The 15,629-nt window shown below is 30.7% G+C and overlaps 1 long non-coding RNA gene across 1 annotated transcript; it reads right to left on the reverse strand.

Moving 5' to 3' along the window:
- Positions 1–1,228: 1,228 nt before the first annotated feature.
- Positions 1,229–4,077, reverse strand: LOC136064896 (uncharacterized). Its single transcript, XR_010626548.1, has 3 exons — positions 3,526–4,077; positions 3,292–3,407; positions 1,229–1,647 (listed from the first exon to the last, which is right to left on the reverse strand). It is a non-coding gene; the product is annotated as an uncharacterized LOC136064896 (long non-coding RNA).
- Between the last annotated feature and the right edge of the window lie 11,552 nt (positions 4,078–15,629).

Below are 15,629 nucleotides of genomic sequence, written 5' to 3' on the forward strand. Positions count from 1 at the left end.
GAATTTTAAAAGGGAAATCTAAGGTACTGTACCTAAATTTTGTCCAATATGCAAATAATATATAATAAGTGCATATGCACCGTACAATTAAAAATAACTAGTATGTAACCCCGTGCTATCGCACGGGATTGGTTAATTGTAATGATGCTATTGGCCAATTTTTTTTGTTTTTGTCTTTTTGGGTTTATCACACAGATGATAGAATTAAATCAAACAATGAAAAATATATATTGCATTTTATTATCTAAGTAATGCTATTGGTCTTTTTTTGTTTTTTTTTTTTTTTTTTTTTTTATCATACATAGGATAGCATTAGATAAAACAATTAATAAAAAAAAGAAAATATTGCATTTTATTATTTAAGTAATGCTACAGTGAAGAAAAAAGAAAATATTGCATTTTATTATTTAAAATATATAAATGGACATTAATGGAACTTTCTTCAAAAGTTTCTAATAAAATTGGACATGAATAGTTTATTGGAATCAGAAGTGTGTTGCAATTCACAGTTTTTAGTGGAGATGCCATTAGATAGCACTTTTCCCCTATAGATATGTCTAATACGCTGTCCTTGAGTTTATTTTGAGTATGTTTCAAGCCGAAGTCAATAATGTTGTCTCTTTTAACACTTCAAATAAGTTAAATGTTTCTATTAAAATCCAAAAGTTCACATAACTAAAAATCATATATACATATCTTTCATCAATTGTTAATAGTTCTACAATCTATTTATGCACCAAAAGCAATGACTAACTTGAAAGAAGAGAAAGATTACATATTAGCATAAACTATCACTTCCAAAAGCATCATTAATCAAAGATTAAAATGAAACTATAATTCAAAATAATTCCAGCAGTTGCCTATGTCCCAAATTGTAAGCTTCAATCTTTTCCCACCAATTGTGAGCAACTTAATCTCAAAATCCACACCTGAAAATGATTAAAACAATAATGAAAGTTCATAATACAATCTAAAGAATGAAAATAGTGATCCCTACAAAAATAGAAATAAAAGGACATGAAATCTCTTGGTGCACCTAATAATATAGAGACTAAGGAAGCTCTTGGCCACCCTAATTAGGTCTTGGGTTTTCTCAAACCAAGATAATATTGACTATTTAACTCAAACGTTCGGATAGCACACAGAGCAGAATTGTGACTAAAGAAGTTTTAAAAAAAAATACAATTACACTTTGATCTCTAACCATGGTAACAATGTACACTTCAAATCGCAATACCTGTAATGAAGTGAACTCAAATAAATGATAAATCGGGCAAAACTGTTATGAAACTTTGACACTCCATGCTAATGTTGCCTTTAGAAAATAATCTATAATGTTGCTAGCTTGCCTCTTGGCCTTCAGTTAATGCTCCCTTAAAATAGTAGAAGCCAAAATAAAACCACATAACTGGTCAACCGCAACGAATGTAACTTCTCTAGACCAGAAAAGGTGAGTCTATATATTAAATCTTACTTTAAGCATAGGCTTTGATAAAAACACAATTTGAGCTAGACTATCTATCATTTATTGAGGTAGAGAATAAGTCATTCACAAAAACTTCTTTCTTACCTTCATGAAGATATCAATATCTAGATAAGGCATAATATTGGCTGCTTTCTCTCTTCTAGACAACTCTGCTTACATCTCTGCAAATTTACAAAATAATATGCATGTGAGTCTTGTACTACAAAAACTGATTATATGGAGTACACCAACTATAATACTGTGAAACATTACAGTTGACAACATTATTAAAAAATTCAAGTACTCTAACGGAATTTGAAAGAGAGAATTATTGTTTGGAATTCACATCCTTTCTCATAGTGTGGAAATTCATAAAAATTACCAAAATTTAATAGTTAAACCTTTTTTTTTTTTTGGTACTTTAACATCAAAGCATCGAATATTCTTTTATAGGCCAAAAATACAAACAAATAAATAACATCCTAACTTTTTTAGCTTATTAGGATGATTAAGTTACTCAAGTATGACTTATAAAAAAAAAAAAACTCAGGTGTGAATTTTATGCACTAATAACACTAACAAAGATACTCTTGACAAAGAAATCATATTCACTCATTTGTTACACTTGCCTGAATAGATTGTAACATTGACTTCCTTAATTTCTTGTTCCAATTCCATGCCATTTCTCACATTGCAAAAATGCATAAAACTAATGAATTTCAACGTTTTAACCAACAATGTCTAGTAACTGACCAACCATTTTTGCCTATGAATCATGGGCCAGGAAAATGGAAAATAACCGCACGACTGATATAAAGCTTCTAAGATAATAGATTATGGATGAATCTTGCAACTCAATGTGTCAACTTCAAGGAATTGGGTTAAGACACGCATGTTCTCAAGGTTAGTAAACTTGCACCAAGATGTAGATATGACTGGCTCCCATAGGTGCTTGTAACAGTACTCTTGTGTTTATGGTTATATGCTTTTTCATTTTGTATTTATAATTTTCCCTCAGCCTGATAAAGAAACAATAGGATTAGAAATAATTAAGACCATATGTTAAGGTCTAGCCTGGTTTCTCACTTTTTAAAAATAAGATGCTATTGAGTTTTTGCCAGAGCAAAGGAACACTAAAACCAAGAAAGTTATACCTTTTTCTTTCAATTTGTACTCAAAAGAACATATAATTAAGAAGACATAACTTATTGAAGGTGACGCACAACAATGTAATTAACCATGATTAATTACAATTACAGAGAATTGTTAAAATTAGAGCTTGGAAATAAAAGTGGTACACGTAAACTGAGACTGGAGCATCAAAATTGTGTACATGAAGATGAAGTGCAATTCCAACACTTGTTATTCCAAACACAAGCTTCAATAAAATATATATTTTGCTTCTAAGCCAAAAGGGACTGCCAAAATAATTAAGAGTATAACCTGCAAGAAAGACACATATTTGCCGGTTTGCTAAATCACACACAAAGCCAAACTACAGGTTTACAAATATCCTCATACTCAACTGCTTTAAATTTCAAATTCACAAATAATAATAATAATTTCCAACCAAATTCAAAATTATAAAACTACAAAATACAATCAACTCTAGAATACAAACCAAATTCATAATTATAAAGCAAGAAATAAAAATTTTATCAACACATTTTTAATTCCCTATTTCTCTATAATGAAGAGGCAGAAGGCTGGCATTTTAGGTAGCCAAATAATTATTCAATTAAATAGACGATTAAGCTAAGGTAAATCGGATATGCTAAAAAAAACCTAAATAGCAAATAAAGCAAAACTTGAAGATAAAGCAAAACCTTTAGGATTGTTGTCAGATTTTGAGGGTTGGGAGGCTCTTCAATACTATATCCACTACAAAACCCATTCATATCCACAATATTTTCTTACAAAACCTCTATTAGTGTTTCCCTGACTTCAACAAAAAAGAATAGAAAGGAAAACAGGGTTAGGAATTGAAATCCCTAAATTGACAGAAAACCTAATTGAAGATAGTAGGAAAAGAGATTAGTCATAGATTAATTGAGAAATACCTAGAGAGAATGATCTGATATGGCGGCCGAGTCGGAGATTGAAAACATTGGCACCCGTGGTCAAGCTTGGGTCTGCGTTTGAGAGAGGAACACCCATGGTCGTGCTAGAGAGAGAGAACTTGACCATAGAGAGATGGAAAAAATAGTAAAATAGCCAAAATTCAAGATAGCTAAAAAGAAACTCAAAAACATCCTTTACTATGATATAAACTTTACGCAAACCCAAAATCTGATCAATGCACCAGATGAAGAGAGGGGGGAGATGTCAGAAGCTCTTTAAACCAAGAAATATCCTGCAGGAAGCTAAAATTAGGTAATTATTTTTTATAATGGGCTTTTTCTTTGAAAAAAATTCTTATCCGTTGTTACTCTTACAAAACACTATCAAAATGAGATCACCTGCAAGAATTGCACCAAAAAAAAAAAAATCACCAATTCAACTAAAAAATATTCATCCTATTTTCATTTCTCCATTTTCTAGGCAACAAACAGGAATTTAACCAAAATAAGAAAGCATAAATATCACCCAAATAAAAAAAATATAATAGTTCCGTTTTTTATTTCATCATATTTTCTCGACATCCAAACAACGTTTAAACAAAAGAAAATTCTTTGGTTCTTGGCAACCAAACAAAACTTAAGCAAAAGAAAAAAAAAAAGCAAAGAAAGAGTGTACTTTCCATGGAGATGGAGCAGTGGATAGATTGAACCGCAGAAGAGAAGTTGAGAGATCAGTAACTGAACACAGGAGGAGCAATGGAAGAAGAAGTAGGGAAAGTTCTAGAAAGATACAGAGAAGAATCAAAAATCCTAGACCTAAGAGAAGAAGAAGCTCTGGAACTCCATTGGAGGTGTTGTTTATGGGTGAAGGGGAATTTTTTTGTTCTTGATACTGAAGTCAGCTTCATCTTCCTTCTTCTGCTTCTTTTTTTTGGAAAAAATAAAAAAGAAAGAACTCTAATCTGAGATTTAGCGAAGGTGAGAGGCTCGTTTTTTGAGAGACACTAAGAGACGTTCTCATTTGTAGCCAAAAAAAAAAAAAAATAGAGCACAACATTTAAAGGTAGAACACAGATTTCTAGAAGGGGAGGTGAAATTGGACTCCAATTTCTGATTTGAATTGAACAATTAGAAGGATAAATCTAGACACTTGGCACAAAATTAGAACTCTAATTAGAATTGCAATTTGAGACACTTGGCACAAAATTAGAGCGCTCTAATTGGAATTGCAATTTGAGATTTTCTCTGCTTCACCTATTATATATATATATATATATATTACAATTACACACACACACATGTATGTATGTATGTGTGTGTGTATATATATATATGTGTGTGTGTGTGTGTAGTTAAAATTATATCTAGTGTAAGAGTTATATATTTTTTAAGTCATAGATAAATTGTACTCTCTCTTTTTATTTTATTTTTTACTAGTATTATTCATGTGCAATGCACTGCTATATTCATATGTAAGCTAAATTTTTTTAAAAAATAATTAAAACTAAATTATTAATAAATAGTAATTGTATGGGATAAAAACCAAGCACCCCAGCTTGGGCTGGCCTTTATCCAATACAATTAATTTATAGGAGGTGGGTCTTTGAACTAATAATTTAAGAAGTCAGATTATAGATAAGGAAATTTTTTTTTTTTTTGATTACTAAACTTCCCTTGGAATATATGAGGAGGGTTACTGTTAAGCAAAAAATACAAGTTAAGCTTTTATTGAGTATTGCAATAATCTTGCTTTCTCTCTCTATCTTTTTTCTCCCAAAAAACTGATCCCACAACATGGGGGATCTTCAGGCAAAATACTTGTCCCGTCCTTCTCCTCCCCCATTTTAAGGCTGTGATAAGTAGGTAACAAGTTGTTGGAGCATTGTTCAGAGAGGTCATCCAGCCATTAATGCGGCATACTTAGTTGATACGGTGCATTTAATGCAGAGGGGACAGGAGCTTCGACAGGAAACTTCTTTCAAACCTTGCTCGGATTAGTTACTATTACTTTGAGTCGTCATCCTAGGCATAGCTTGACAGTTCCTAGTCCTCTTCTTCAGATTCGTAACCTCTTTCCTTCCTCGGCTTCTTCCTTGAATTCACACCTTCCTCAGAACTAGGGCCCGATTCTTTAATAGGAACATCTCGATGGGCCATTTTTGATTCTAACCTAGACCTATTCTTCTCTAACTCATCCTGGCCCACACAGTAGTAATAAATTAAACAATTAAATAATTTCAATAAAAGATTACTTCAAGTTCTAATTTCTTAGACTTTAGATTTTATCGGTGGTTATCTATTTTTATATTTGAAAATTATCTTTGTGTTGTATGTTAATTTCTTTATATAAGATGAGGTATGAGTTTGATCATTCCTATTTAGATTATGTTTAATTTGTGCCCTAGTTAGCACAAATAAGTTTTTTGGCTAAAAATTGCAAAAAATGAAGTTTATTGGTGTTATAGGTACTGTTCAAAGTTATTTGGCAAAATGAGGAGAGAGACTGAATTTCGGCAACGGTGTTGTTGAAATTGCAAGAAAAAGTACAATGTGTCAAGGGAGAGAGAAAATTGAATTTCGGTAATGAAATTACTAAAATTCTTGTCCTGCCCGTACCACTCGAAATGGAAACCAATTGTGGCAATGGCATTGCTCGAAAATGGGAGAAAAAAAAAATTGTGGCAACTAAGTTGCCAAAAATGGAGAAAAAAAAAAGATGCTACGTCCACAACATTTTTCACTACAAATTACAGGTGGTTAGTTGTTATTAGTTCAAATTTGAACCTAACACTAAGATTTTTTTTTGCCCCAATAATAACAATTAGTAACAACCTGACACTTTGAATTTGTTGTGAAAATATTGTGGATGTATCATTTCTAAAAAAAATTGTGGTGCCGAAAGAGAAGGAAAAAAAAAAGTGGCAAATTGTTTTGTGGCAATGGCATTGCCGAAATAGAGGGGAAAAAAAAAAACAATTTGCCACTTTATTTTTTCCTTCTATTTCGACACCACAACTTTTTTTTACAAATGATACATCCACAACATTTTTACAACAAATTCTAAGTGGCAAGTTGTTACTGATTGTTATTATTGGGGTAAAAAAGTAATCTTAGTATTATGTTCAAATTTGAACCAATAACAACTAACCATCTTTAATTTGTTGTGAAAAATATTGTAAACTTAGCATTTTTTTTTTTTCCCTCCATTTTTGGCAACTTAGTTGCCACAATTTTTTTTTCTTTTTTCTTTTTTTCTCCCATTTTCGGCAATGCCATTGCCACAATTTGTTTCCAATTCGGGCAGTGCGGACAGGACAAGAATTTACTGAAATTCAATTTTCTCTCTCCCCTGACACATTGTCATTTTTCTTGCAATTTCAGCAACATCATTGCTGAAATTCAGTCTCTCTCCTCATTTTGCCAAATAACTTTGAACAGTACTTATAACAACAATAAACTCCATTTTTTGCAATTTTTAGCTAAAAGACTCCAACACAAATAATAATAAATAAAACAGTTCCTCAATACCAATTTTTTCCTAGTGATAGTCTAATTAAAAAACATAAACACACTCAGAAATTAAATTCAATAACCAAATCCCAAAATCAAAACATACACAAAAGAGTTTAAAAATTTTAAAACTTACATAAGAAAACCAAGAACTTAAATTGGTGTCCACTGTTTTGCTTATTTACAATAAACATCCTTTGGCATAAAATCTTCCACGCAAATTCATAAGTAAAGAATAATAAATAAGATGAATTTATTAGATTAAAACATAAGTATAAGTTGCATCTCAGTGAAAAAAAAAACGTGAGTTATGTGAGATTTAAGTTTAGAAAATTTTGATGATAGATTTTTAGTTTTATTTAAATTAAACAATTGTTAAATGTTATTCCTTAAATTGAGAAAATATATCATAACAAATAATATAAAATTAATTTACAATTATTTGTTCTTAAAATGTTGATAAAAGACTTTTAGTTAGAGTAGAAGTCAAAAGGTTGCTGTTGTTGTTGTTGTTTTTGTTTTGTTTTTTTTTTTTTTTTGAGAAAGAAATGTGGGTTGTTGTCTACGATTTAAGTTTATAATTTTTTAGAATAGACTTTTAGTTTGAATATAATTTAAATTTGTTTAAATATCTAAGTTTAGAAATTTTTGATAATAGACTTTTAGTTTGAATAGAAATTAAATTTGTGAAGTTTAAATATATAAAATTAATTTACTAATTAGTTGTTCTTAAAATATTAATTATAAACTTTTAGTTAGAGTAGAAGTCTAGTTTTTTTTTTTTTGAGAAACAAAACGTGGGTTGTTTTTTGGGATTTAAGTTTAGAATTTATTATAATAGACTTTTTAGTTTGAATAAAATTTAAATGATAAAGTTTTATTTAAATTAAACAGTTATTAAATATTATCTCTTAATTTGAAGAAATATATCCTAACAAATAATATAAAATTAATTTACTAATTAGTGAGAGTATAAAAATTAAAAAATTACATAAGAGAACCAATAACTTAAATGAGTGTCCATTGTTTTGCCTTTTTATAGTAAGCTTCATTTGCATAATATCATGCACGCAAATTCAAAAGTAAAGAACAATAAGTAACATGAATATATTAGATTAAAACATAAGTGTAAGTTGCATCTTCAGAAAAAAAAAAAAAAAAAAAAGAAAAAGAAAAAAAAAAACAACAACAACAACAACAACAATATGGGGTATATTGTGTGAGATTTAATTATCTGGATAGTTTTATTGGTTAAGAGAGATTATATTGAAAAGTTATGGTTTAATATATATTAAGTTACAAGACTCTTAACTAAGGGATAAGATTTAACAATAATTTAGTTTAGATAAAACTTTATCATCTAAGTTTTAGAAATTTAAATCCTACCCTAACTAATAGTCTACTATCAAAAATTTTAAGAAGTTTCAACTAATAGACTCTAATAGTCTACTCAAGTGAGTCAAGTTGGCCTTTCAACGTTAAATACTTCAAGTTGGCTTAATAGACTTTTTTTTTTTTTTTTTTTGAGAAACAATTGGCTTAATAGACTAAGGATTTCTTTGGATACTACTTATTTTACTAAAAACTGAAAACTAAAAATACTGTAGTAAAATAATTTTTAAATGTGTGAATAGTACTGTAGGACCCAGTTTTAAAGTTTTTTTTTTTTTTGGAATAACTTACTTGTGGGTATTAGAAAAGCATAATCCCACACGAAACGCTCTTCTCCTAAAAAAAAAAAAAAGAAAAGGAAAGAAAAAAAGAAAACACCAAATCGTCGACGTTGGCCTTTGTCAACTATATCCAAATGGGTACTAAGTGAACGTTTAGATACAGTTGAAAATTTTTTTCAACTGCATCCAGTTTCTGGCAGTGGGTCTCGTGCACTATTCACGGGACCCATAAACCTCTTTTTTTCATTAAAAATGAGTCCCACGACATTATTCACACATTTAAAAATTATTTTACTACAGTGTTTTCAGTTTTCAATTTTCAGTAATAAGCAATATCCAAACAGACCTTAAATGTTTTAAGTGTACTTCTTTTTAAGTTTTTAGTGAATGTTATGCCGTGACTTTTTATACTTCTAAATAAATTAGTAGATTAAATTCTAGGATCTCAAAGACATGTTTGGACTTCATTATATTTACTACTTTTAAGAGTTTCTCTAATGGTTGGGTATAATTGCAAATATTTTAGTTAATTAATCAATTGTTAAGTTAATAGTATCATTTTTATAGATTAGTGCAATTGGGGTCATGATATAATTGATTTGAGGTTAGGTTTTTTTTTTTTTTTTTCCCCAGAAATAAACACATAAAGTTCTAACACAAAGACATACAAAAAACTTTACTCAAAACTCATGATAACTTTTAGCGGATGGTGTAACAAATTATATTACGCATTATACTCTCTTAAGTAATATAAGACAATTATCATTTTTTTTTAGAAACACACACACATATACAAGGGAGAGAGAATGAAGTTCTAATACAAAGCACATCACAAATTTTGCTCAAAAACCTTAGTAACTTTTAAGGGAGAGTGAGACAAAATAAACTCTTAGAAAGAAAAAATTTAGAGATTAACATTTTTCTTGACTTGTTATATTTTGCTTTAAATACTATATTTTAATTATTTAATATTAATTTGTTTTTCCTTTCCTATAAATTTTTATATAATTATTTTAGCTACGTTGATTTTAAAAAATAGAACTAGAAGTCATCCTCCTAGAAATATTATCAATTTATTTGATTTAGTTGGTTCTCATAAAGGTTTCTGTAGGGTCAGTTTTTGCGGCCCATGCCCAAGGAAGTATGAATTAGGAGCCCACCGAGCCCAAAACAATAAATTTTGTAGAGAATGGGTGAAAGGGCTAGGCTAATAATGAAAATAACAGTATTAAACAGCAACCCCAATGGGAGGATTTGAATTAATGTGTTCTTGGACTAATATGAGTGCTCTGTCCGAAGAGATGCTTTTCATTGATAGTCTAGGGTTACAATTCCTGGAGCTACAATAATCAAATATCTCTCTTTTCCTTTTTTTCCTCCCTTTTCTATCAGAGGCACCCTTCCCTTATATAGCATTGCCTTCTTCCATCTCCTCCGTCCACCTGTTCATCATCCAGGCACCCACTTGAGTGTATGTCCCATCACCCTTTTAGCCTTATGTGAGTGGCGGTAGCTGAGAATGCACTGTTCAGGGGTCTTATCCACATAAATGCGGCCAGGAAGGTAGGTGCCTTGCATTAAATGTGGTGGTTGAAGTATGCCTCCTTGATATTTCTCTGTTCCCGTTATCTTCATGTGTGTCCGAGGTTCCTCTCCCTCTAGACACTTGTCAAACAGATCATTTGAACCTCCCAAGCTCGTGTTGGGTCAAACCTCTTCGGATCCGAAAATGTTGGACTACTCGGTCACATGATTACCTCCTCGGATGGCACACGTGCTCGTCTCAAGGCATTCCCCTTTGACGTGGGCCTCTGACTGAAGGTCACACCTCCTCGGACGAAGAGTGTTCCTCATTCAGGGCCTTGGGCCCAATAAGTTGGGTTGGGTTTTTCTCCCCCACAGTTTCTATGTCATTTGAACTCGGATCAAGCTTTGAATATGCTTTGGACCCCATGCATTACAAATTACATGTCAATTTGAAACTATCACAAAAAATGTTATTGAACTTTAATAAGATCTTGTTCAAATAGTCTACCTAATCTCAGTCGATGCTCATTGTAATTGTTTAAAAGTACAAATATCCAACAAATTTGAGACATCACACAACCATTTATCAAACCAAAACTAAATTTGATGTCCATTGTTTACTTGCCATTGGAGGGCATCAAGAAGCAAATTTCTTCCCAACAGAATAGCTCTCGGAGAAGAGAGATACAGCCTACAGCTACAGGTCTCATGTTGGACATGCGAAAACAAATTGCGCTAGGACAATAACCTGATTTGGACATACGAGGGTTCCTATTCAACGGTTGCTCAACAAACCAACCAAACAAGTGAACAACCAACCCACTCTCACACCTATCTTTTTGACTAATATACATTGTGAATTGATGATTCTATTTGACAGTGAGTTGATGTTGGCAGATTAATAGCTAGTTTGCTTTCAGTAAAGGTAGCACTATATTAGAGTTCGGTATTCTTTCCCATATTGTCCTTTCATGTCTTTTTTTTTTTTTTTTTTTTTTTTTTTTAGAGATAATTACAATATGCAGCTAACTCCGCATTTCGAACTATTTCATACCAAGGGAATTGTATTTTAATGGTAATAAATATTTTTCTGTGTAAAGAGAATTAAGAATTGAATCTCTTCATTCTTATTATTGTAACTATCTAATTATAATAAAAAAAAAATTACCCTCACATTTATTATAAGAAAAATAATAATAATAATTATATATATAGATATATATTAAAAGTTGTAATTGTGTCAAATTGTTAATTTCTCTCTACTTTAAATTATTATACTCTCTTTATGTCATGGTCAAATGGTTGCCCTTTATTAAAAATGTTTGTAAATTGCATAATTTTGATCAAGTCACACTTTCAAGGAACAAAAAATATCATGTGAAATTCAAAAAAGTATTGATGAAAACCTATCTAAATGCCAAAAAAAAAAAAAAAAAAAAATCATTCCATATGAAATAATAAAACCTCTAGTAAACTACATAAGATTTGTGAAATTATATAATGCATAATCAGTCATTTAGTTATTATCACCGATATATTTACAATATAGTTAATATTGAATATTAGTTCATGTCTAAGCCATATCATATTAAATGGACCCTACGTGTCATAGTTAGCATCGTAGATGCTATTCTCCTTTCTTAGTATTTGTTTTTTCTCCTTACATTATGTAGTTGTAGTCCATTATAAACACATTAAAATTAATATAGTTGCTGTAAGTGAAAGTTTTTTTTTTTTTTTTGGGGTGTGTATAGAGAAACTGCTCTAAGTGAAACACATTTCAAGAATAACAGTACTTCGCTTAAAGTTCATTATTTGTTTTATATTATTTTAATAATCAACCATAATATTGTTTAGGAGTGTGTATGGGTTAAGTTGAGTTGGGTTAAGGGGATTTTATGATCTAACTCACGATAGTGGGTTAAAAAAGATCCAACCCATCATAGGAATTCAACCCAACCTAACCCAACCCACATGGATTGAATTGGGTCAGGTTGAATCCATGGATTGGACAAATTTTTTTATTACTATTATTATTAAATTGAGTAAAAAAAAAAAAAATCTCACCTATCACTTGAGTTGAGAAAAAAAATATAAATGAACTAGTATTCCAATTAAGTTATAAACAAAAAATATATCCAACTGAGTTGATAAACAAAATATACATGAACTAGTATTCCAACTCAGTTATAAACAAATAGGAGTCGAATGGGAGAGTGAGAGTGGGAGACAGCAGAAAGAGAAATAAAATTGTTAGAGTTTGCAAAGTAATTGAGTTTCATATAGGAATAGCCGAATAGGGGAAACAAATAAAAAAAAAATTATTAATTATATAATATATTATAGATATATATAATTTAAATTTTAGATATATAGTTGGGTCGAGTCGGGTTTGGCAGGTTTGTGATTGTTATGACCCAAACCCAACTTGACTCACTATTAAAAAAAATTTCATAACCCAAACCAACCCAACCCACTAACCCCTAAAAACCAACCCAACACCCACCAACTCCTAAAAATCGACCCAACCTACTAGGTTGGGTCGATTTTGGCAGTTTGGTGGGTTAGCTACACATCCCTAATTTTGTTGCTTACATTTTGCACGTGGGGACAAATACTCACTTTTTTTTTAATACATGATAGAAATTTTATTTTAGCCTAATATTTTTTTTTGAGAAGATACTCTAGCCTAATCTAAGTATATATATGTGTAAAGTTCCCTCCTGAAAACTTGAACTCCAGCCCTTACTCTCTCAGGTGCTTATACTTGTGGAGTGACCACCACACCAAGAGTGCGCAGTGGTAATACTCACTTCTTAGAAATATGGGATTTTGTTACGTTCGAAGATGTCCCCGTTCAAACCGCAAGATATACACATCAATTTGAAGTTTGAAGTGAAGTGGGAAGAGAGAAATCAATATGAGATTAAAAGCAACTTGAATTCTATATTAAGATAAGATTGGTTTTTCGCCAGATTGCTATTTATTTTTAAATTGTTTCATCAACAAATCTGCTGATATTTAAGTACATTGAGTGTAATTAGAAGAAAAAAAAAACTATGCAAAATTTAAACCCAATTTTTTTTATGTTTCTCTCATGTTATAAGAGGCTAGTCACCTCTCTGACTACATCTTAAAATTAGGATTTTGATTCTCTCAAACTCATTAATATATAGGGTCTGGTTAAGGGCACACATTAAATCATCCATTTTTGAAAATATTTTCTCAAAAATTGGAAAAGCTGTCAATACTTTTTTAATTCTCGAAATTTTTTTTTCCAAAAATGAAAAATAATGTGTGCCCTAAGGGCACACATTAACAAAATCCTAATATATATAGTCCGTAGACTCCGTACAAATCACCGATTTCACATTTTAAATGTTGATATCAATAAAAATATATGTAAATTGAGTATAAAATTATAAATGTTGTATGTACGAGATTTTTTCTCCTTAAAATTATTGCCATGCAACAAAAAAGTAGAGAAAGCTACACTCTCATTGCTAACTACCGTCTACCAACGAAAAGAGAGAAAGGTACAAATGTAATTGGGCAAAGGATTAAAGGCTTAATTGTATAAGGTTGTAGCGTGTAGGGCTCATTTGGAATTGAGTGATCCTATTTCTATTACAAATTTATTTACTATAATTGAAGTGATAATTTTAGCTCAAATTTATTGTTGATCTGTAAATTTAGTACATGAGTGATTTTACTTCCTCAAGTTTAAAGTAACCAATTAGGTCCTTTAGATAATGTGACCATTTCTAAAAGTAATGATTTTAATTATATGAGGGACTAAAACCAACTAATTTAAGTTGTTTTTTTTTTTCAAGGCTAAACATGATCACTTTAAATTTATTAAGGAAAAAAAAATCACTTTAAAATTATGGATAATTTATTATGAACAATATTTATAGTAAGATTATTTAATTAATAGCCTTTTTATTTTTGTGTGAATTTACTAGTGTGTTTGAGACTACCTTATAAGCTAATATTTTACTTTTTAACTTTTATGTACAATTTTTTAAAATCCTATTTTTTCTCACTTTTTTTAAAGTACAACTGTACAAGTATATTTTAACGCACTTTCAACAAAAAGCTAAATAAGTTGTTTCCAAATAAACACATGTCCGAAGTCTATGGAGTATGGGCTTTCAAGATGATGATCCCCTAAACATTTGTAGCACACTTTTAGCAAACAATTAAAATAAATAAATAAATAAATAATTTGTTTCTAAATAGACTTATGTCCAGAGTCTATAGACTTTCAAGATGAAGATCCCGGAACATTTGTAAGGAAGAGGATTGGAATTTTCACCTTTTCCTAACTCCGAACTCCAAAGCTGCCTAAGTCTTATATCCTCTACATACAGGGTATAATTTTCCCTTTTCTACTTGGCGTTAGTAATAACTATAAGCAATTTGGAGCCCTTAGCTCTTCAACTTAAGAGGACCGAGTTTATCATAAACTTAAACAAGTGTTGTGTAATCTGAGAGAGGTTAAAAACTATAATTACAGGAAACAAAATGTGCCTTGGCATACAAACACAGAAAATAAATTTAAAAGGTTGCAAATTTACCATACCGACTGATGAAAAAGACACCAAAACTTTCAGGAAGCAGTGTATTATAAGTACCTGAAATGAGCAGCTGAGTGTGGCAGTGAGAGTTTCTCTCACTCTCACAACTAATTAACAGTGAAAGGTACTTTTACAGGCTGAGTCAGAAACAGAAAATGATAGAGATGCAGGGCATCCAGTGCAGAATATGGTCATATATAGCACGAATGAAGGCGGGAATGCAGTACTTGTTGAAACTGTGATTATTTTAAGGGGTGTGGGTGAGTGTGTACCTGAAATCTTGATTGATAGATAGTATTTCTCATGGTATTTACCTATCTCTACCAGTAGCTCGTTTTATCGTTTTCCAAAAGTGCCAGTGGTTGTGTCATTGGGTTTTGTGTGTGTCTGACTGATTTTTATGAGGTAGTGGTGTGTAGGTTTGTGTTTGTGGCGGGGTCCAACATTAGTGTTCGCCGACAAACTTCACATGGCAACCATTCCCATCAAATCTTAAATTATAAAGCTTTTTGGGTTAGCAACTAACAAGTTTTAATCGTTATTTGCCCAACTTATTTTCAATGCATGTTTTTATATTTGAAGAGAAGAAAAATCTTTAAAATGAATCATTTCAAATACAACAGATTCTAATACAGAATAAAAGATACTACTAATTAGTAATTACATAACTTGATTAAAGTGCATTACGGTGATTTTATTTTATCACTCTCAACCAAAATTATAAATGTTATTAATGTCTATATTCACGAACTTATTCACGAATATATTATTATGTTTGAACTTAACTTTTTTAACAATCGAGTTTAAAATTAGG

Source organism: Quercus suber, unplaced genomic scaffold, assembly GCF_002906115.3.
Source record: "Quercus suber isolate HL8 unplaced genomic scaffold, Cork oak 2.0 scaffold_25, whole genome shotgun sequence".
Taxonomy (NCBI): Eukaryota; Viridiplantae; Streptophyta; class Magnoliopsida; order Fagales; family Fagaceae; genus Quercus; species Quercus suber.